This window comes from Panthera onca, chromosome F2, assembly GCF_046562875.1.
Source record: "Panthera onca isolate mPanOnc1 chromosome F2, mPanOnc1 haplotype 2, whole genome shotgun sequence".
Taxonomy (NCBI): domain Eukaryota; kingdom Metazoa; phylum Chordata; class Mammalia; order Carnivora; family Felidae; genus Panthera; species Panthera onca.
Genome location: NC_138356.1, coordinates 71,962,998 through 71,969,028, shown reverse-complemented (window position 1 = coordinate 71,969,028; position 6,031 = coordinate 71,962,998).

Genomic DNA, 6,031 nt, shown 5'->3' with positions numbered 1-6,031 from the left:
ATATGACAGGCCCTCTTTTTCAGGAGACCAGGTCTGGAGCTTAGCTCTGGACCACAAAATCTTAGCTTTCAATCCCATCTCGTCAGGTTATATAGCTGATTATGTACCTGCTGGGCAGTCCTAGCAGAAACCCTGCCCTTTTCTTATTAACAGAACTGGCTGCTGAATGAGTTTTGATTCATGGATTCACAGTCGTTGTGGGTGGAACAAGCTTTTGGTTCATTTTCTGTCTTAAATGTGCTGTATACAAAGTGTCACTGTGAGTCAACAAGAAAGGTAAAAACCTTTCAGGAAGAGGGATAGGTCCAAGTGCCAGGGCCTGGGGGAGCGCCTCTGAACTGCCTAGATGTGGCGCTCTGTACAACAGGAGTTTTTTAAACACCTCCCGTCTGTCAGGCACTATGCATATATTAATTATTCCAGTCTTACAACAGTCTTTATTTTAAAGATAAATTAAAAGGAGACTTTCAAAGAGGACAAAAACAACTTTCCCCAAACCCATTCTCTTGCTGATTACTCCCTGTGGACTTACAGGATTAGGTGAGCCTATAGGGGGGGAAAATTGTATGACTAGGAAGGCCACACCCACAGGTTTTGGTAATATCCTGAACTGTCCCTCAAAAAGGCAACATCCCTTTCAGTTGACAGGATATTACAATGCATGTATTTCATTTCACTTTTTTTCTTCTTCACTTTTAATATTCATGAAAGTCCCAAATGAACCCTTCTCCATCTGGGAATCTGATACCCACTCCATCTGGGACACATCTCACACTGTAACACCATCAGACCTAAAGATTTACCAGAATTGAGTTTTACTTTCTAGAATTTGCATTTTAAAAACAATAGACTTGAAGTGTAGAATTTTTTTTTTTAATGTTTATTTATTTTTGAGGGAGAGAGTGCAAGTGGGGGAGGGAGAGAGAGAGGGGGAGACAGAGAATCCAAAGCAGGCTTCGTGCTGTCAGCACAGAGCCTGATGAGGGGCTCGAACTCACGAACTGCAAAATCATGACCTGAGCTAAAGTCTGATGCTCAACCGACTGAGCCACCCAGGTGACCTGAAGTGTAGAATTGTGATTACATAAACTGTCTTTCACACACCAACCTTCTGAGGGATGGGCTTGCTGTTGGATATTCTAGAAGCCAGAGGAAACTAACTCAGCTATTTGGGAAGAGTTATGTGAGTCCGGTGAACTCTGGTTTGTTTATCTGTTTCTGTTTTTTTTTGTTTTTTTTTTTAATTTTTTTTTTTTAATGTTTATTTACTTTGGAGAGATAGGGAAGAGCATGAGCAGGGGAGGGGCAGAGAGAGAGACACAGAATCCACAGCAGGCTCCAGGCTCTGAGCTGTCAGCACAGGGCCCGACGTGGGGCTCGACGTGGGGCTCAAACTCACCAACCGTGAGATCATGACCTGAGCCGAAGCCGGACGCTCAACGGACTGAGCCACCCAGGCGCCCCTGTTTCTGTTTTTTGAATAGGCTTCGAACTGATGAGGTTTGGAACCAAGATTGCCATCATAAATGGCTGATAGCTTTGCTCGCCCACCTCCTTGTTCTCTATCCTGAAGCACCCTACGGCATTCCTGAGGAAGGGCATAAAGGGAAAGCCTGCGAAGTCCAGCAGGTAGCAGCAGTTAAGGCTCCCTGATCCTTCTAAGCTGAGAAAAGCCTGAGAAAAAGCTCTAGATTCTTTCTTACGGGAATCCTCTAAGTGTGTAGATGGCACTCGCTTGTTTTCACCTCTTCAGCTCTTTCACCTTTTCACCTCTCTCATTGCTTCACTCCTGCCAAACCTCACGACAGGATTCTTCAAGTTTTGCACATATCAGAGGGAGACTTTTATCTGGGCATTAGTGGCCAAGAGTAAATGATGTCCATTTGCTTAAGATGACATAGGGTGGGGTGCCTGGGTGGCTCAGTCAAGCATCTATTGATTTTGGCTCAGGTCAGGATCTCGTGGTTCGTGAGCAAGCTTGAGCCCCGCATCCGGCTCTGCACTGGCGGCAAGGAGTCTGCTTGGGATTCATTCTTCCTCTCTCTCTCTCTCTCTCTCTCTCACCCCCTCTGCTCATGCTCTCTCTCTCTCTCTCCCCCCTCAAAATAAATAAATAAATAAATAAATAAATAAATAAACAAACAAACAAACATTTTTAAAAGATTACATAGAAAGACTGGGGTGATGGAGGCGACTGCACAGCACACTTTATTATCTTGAAAATTCTCCCATTAGTTACCTTCCCAGGTTAGCCTTTTTCACAGGTTTTCATGCAGATCTCTTCTCTCCCCCTCCTTCCCCTCTTCCACCCCTCCTTCCCGCTTTCTGACTCACTACTGCTTCTCTGTCTCTTGCTTTCCTATTCCTCCTCTCCCCTCCCTTCCACATTCTCTCCCTCCTATCTTACACAGAATAATAAAGCCGCCCCAAGCTCTCCCTCACTGAGCAAGCCAGCCCCCAAATAGTTGTTGAGTACCAGCTACAGTTTCTAGGTTCCAGGTCTGCATTTCCTACGCATTGTTTTGATTCTAGTGCAGGGGATATGGAGGTAAGACAGAGGCCTCAGCACAAGGACTACCTTTAGTGTGGGGAGACAGACTATGGAAAATGAAGAGAAATGGAAAATAATTTTGTCCTTATAGTTCTCTGAGAGCACAATGAGTGACCCCTTTATTTCCCAGGACCCATGCTTCCTCCACGTTGCCTTGCTTCCCCAACTTCCTCCCCTCGTTCTCTTGGTCGTCTCCCTGTCTGACAAACAGAAGTCATTTGCTGATGTATACATGGCACTGTCCTGACTCATTCTGAGCCTCAGAGCCTTGAGCGGCCACAGGGGCCACCTAGCCACACCACTCTTTTGGTAGATGTTGGCTCTACCTTCAGCACAGATGGGGATCGGATCTCATCTCACTGCTCCTGTGCCAGCACCCTGGCCCCATCCACCGTCAGCTGTCACTCAGGTCACTGCGGTCCCTCCTCACTAGCTCCCCGACTAGACTAGCGACTAGCGCTCTCACTGCCTCACTGCGTCTGTGGGCAACAGCAACACAGGCGCCTTTTCAAAAGAGGAGTCCCATCTGTCACTCCGACAGCTTTCAACCCCACCTCAAGGACAAACGAAGTCGTAATAAAGACCAGCAAGGGCCTGCCCCAACTCCCCCTCCCTTTCTGATAAGTCTCTCACGTCCTGCACCTGTTCTCCTGCCACGTATCTTCCTGTCGGACTTCGCTCTTGCTCATTCCTCTGCCTGAAACCCTTTTTCCCAAATAGCCACGTCGTTCCCTCCTCCCCACCTTGCTCCAGCTCAAGTCTTTGTTCACAGGTCACTTCCCCGTGAGGCCCTCACTCTCTGATGGCCAACACGGCCACCACCTCTACCACCACCATGGATTTGTGCCATATACCTAACCTTCTCTCAGGCCCTTCTGCTGACGATAGCATTGAGCACTTTGTGGGCCTGGAGGGTGCCCTTGGCTTGGGGGTGGGGAGATACACAGGCTTTCCATTTGACCCCAAATGAAGGTCAGGGCTCAGAGGGGCCTGCGTCTAGGCAGAGACCCTGTCCAGCTCTGAAACTCACCTTCTGGAAAGGTTTTCTGCGTGTCGTCATCTGAGATGAGGATGTCTGGGTGGGAAGAAGCCAGGCCAGGAGAGCTGAGGTTAATCCTGCTGGACCGTTTCCCAGCCCCTGCCCGCAGCCCCCAGGCTTCCTCCTCCACACCCAGCCTGGCAGCTTTTCTCAGTGTGGCCAGGGGACGCCTCCACCAGATTCACCTGTGATGCTGGCTCAAACTCAGAGCCCCTGGCCTAATTCTACCTTCTGAATCAGACTCTCTGAAGAGAGCCTGGAGCCTGCCTTTTGAACGAGCGCCTGGGTTGATCACTGTGCTGACACTGGAGAACTTCCTCTGTAAGGTAAAGGCAGTTGGCTTTGTCCGTCCTTCTTTGGGTAGGATTGTCTGTCTGGTGCCCTTAGTCTTACTCTCGTGAGGTCTCCTCCCTCACATGTCTGCTCCCAGTCCTGCCCCCTTCGTGGGTGATTTCATGCTGCATCTAAGAAATGCTGAGACTTGGGATTTGTCTAACTGTATGACTTAAGTGTGGGCCAGGGAGCAGGGTGAAGGGGCAGAATAGAATTGATCCCACTACAGGACACCCCATGGACCAGGGGGAGAGAGCTCCAAGGATGGAACAGTCACGTGTATGCTCTTGGTGACATCCTTGGAGTAAATTCAGTGGGAGACAGATGGCAGCGGGCCGATGCATGAATACCAGGGAGGAGTGAGCACGCAACATGGGGAAAGTTCTTTGAGGAAGTGGTCTGTGAGGGGACAGTGGTTGGGGAGAGGGTGTCACTGGAGGGGATGTTTGGGTGAGGGGGTTTATGAGATGACAGGGACCTAATCACCAGGTCACGGGGAAGGATCCAGGTGAAGTGGGGAGGGCGAGGATGACTTTTGTCAGTCACGTCACCAGACACTCATCTCTACCTCTCACGTCCACTCTGGAGAAGAGAGCTCACTTGCGTTTTGCAGATGAGATGGCTGACAGTGTCTGATTTGCTTCGAAATTGCACAGCCGGTGCTGTGGCAAATTATCGAACTGTTCTGCATGTTGAGTTCCTCTCTATTTGTCATGTGATTGCATCAGTTCCTGTTAGTCCAAGGTCTACCTCCCTGGGCCATTGTAAAGGCTCCTTCCCTTCACCCTGGGGCCTCAAGTGTGTACAACACGCCCCACTCGCCCCCTAGTGGGCCTGGTATGACTTGCAGGCACTGCTGTGAGCCTTTCGTCTTCCTTCAGATCACACTAGTCAGCTCCAGTAAAACATGAGCGTTGTTTCCTCCCCCCTCTCAAACTATACAGCATGTTTCATTTACCATGAGCCTAATAGCACTACCATCTCCCGGTACCCTCAGCAGAAGTGTCTGACTTCTCAGAAACAGGAGTCCCAGCCTTATCGGTATCTCTCAGAAGAGAGCTGCTTTTGAGAGGGGAAGAGCCCAGCAGCTTTACCCATTTGCTGTTCTGCGCATTCATGGAGCAGGCCGAGAAACACCTCCCCACTGTGGGGGTACACACATCCCACCACCAAAGCCACCTCCCAGCATGGCTGACTGACAGAAACGCTGCTCCGGGAAGATACAGAGATAGTCTCCCGTGTGGACGGGGACGAAGGGGCGTCCGGCGTGGAGGTGTCCTTGGCACCAGGCCAAGGGCAGCCCCAACCCCATCATCTCCATTCATTCCAGTGTCCGCTCAAGCCGCTCTCAGCAGCTGGCCTGGGGGAGCCACAGGGCGCTCCCCAGGGTACCCATAACCTCGGGAGAAAGCCCAGGAGATAGCCGCAGGATCCCAAACAAACCGGCAGACACAGTGCCCCAGGAACATAAGGCAGGGTTGTATCTACATCTCTCCCTCCCTCGCTCTTGGGCCTCAGTGCCCTAGCACACGCACACACTTCGGGTTCTGACTCCACATGGGCAAACCATTTGCATCAAACAGCAACTATACCCCTGGATGGAATGGTGAGCGCTGGGGACACAACCAGCCTCCCCCAATTTAAGTCCCAGGAAGAGGTGAACCTGATACAGCTAGGGTCCAGCTCCTCAGGGATCAGGGAATGCCGTTCCCTTCTCCCCACGACCCCCAGACATGCACACGCGCGTACACACACACACACACACACACACACACACACACACAAACTACTCCCTACAGTATCCTCATTGCAGGCTTTGGTCCCGGAAGCATCTTGGTGTCACTTACCTCCTGTCGATGGCAATAGATAGACAGGGATAAACTCTCCAACCATAGGTAGTCAGTGGACTTTGCTTCTGAGGAAAGAACAGCCCTACCCAAAGCAGCTGTCTCCTGAGGGGTCAAGAGGAGGATGCGATTCGCACTTTAGGCAGAAGTCAGAGAAGGCCGAGGGCAAAGGGGGGAACAGTGCAGTTAAAGGTAGTGGGTAATGATAAAGTGCTTTTAATTTAGGGAGGGGGAAATGGAGCACCGTTTCCCCAAATATCA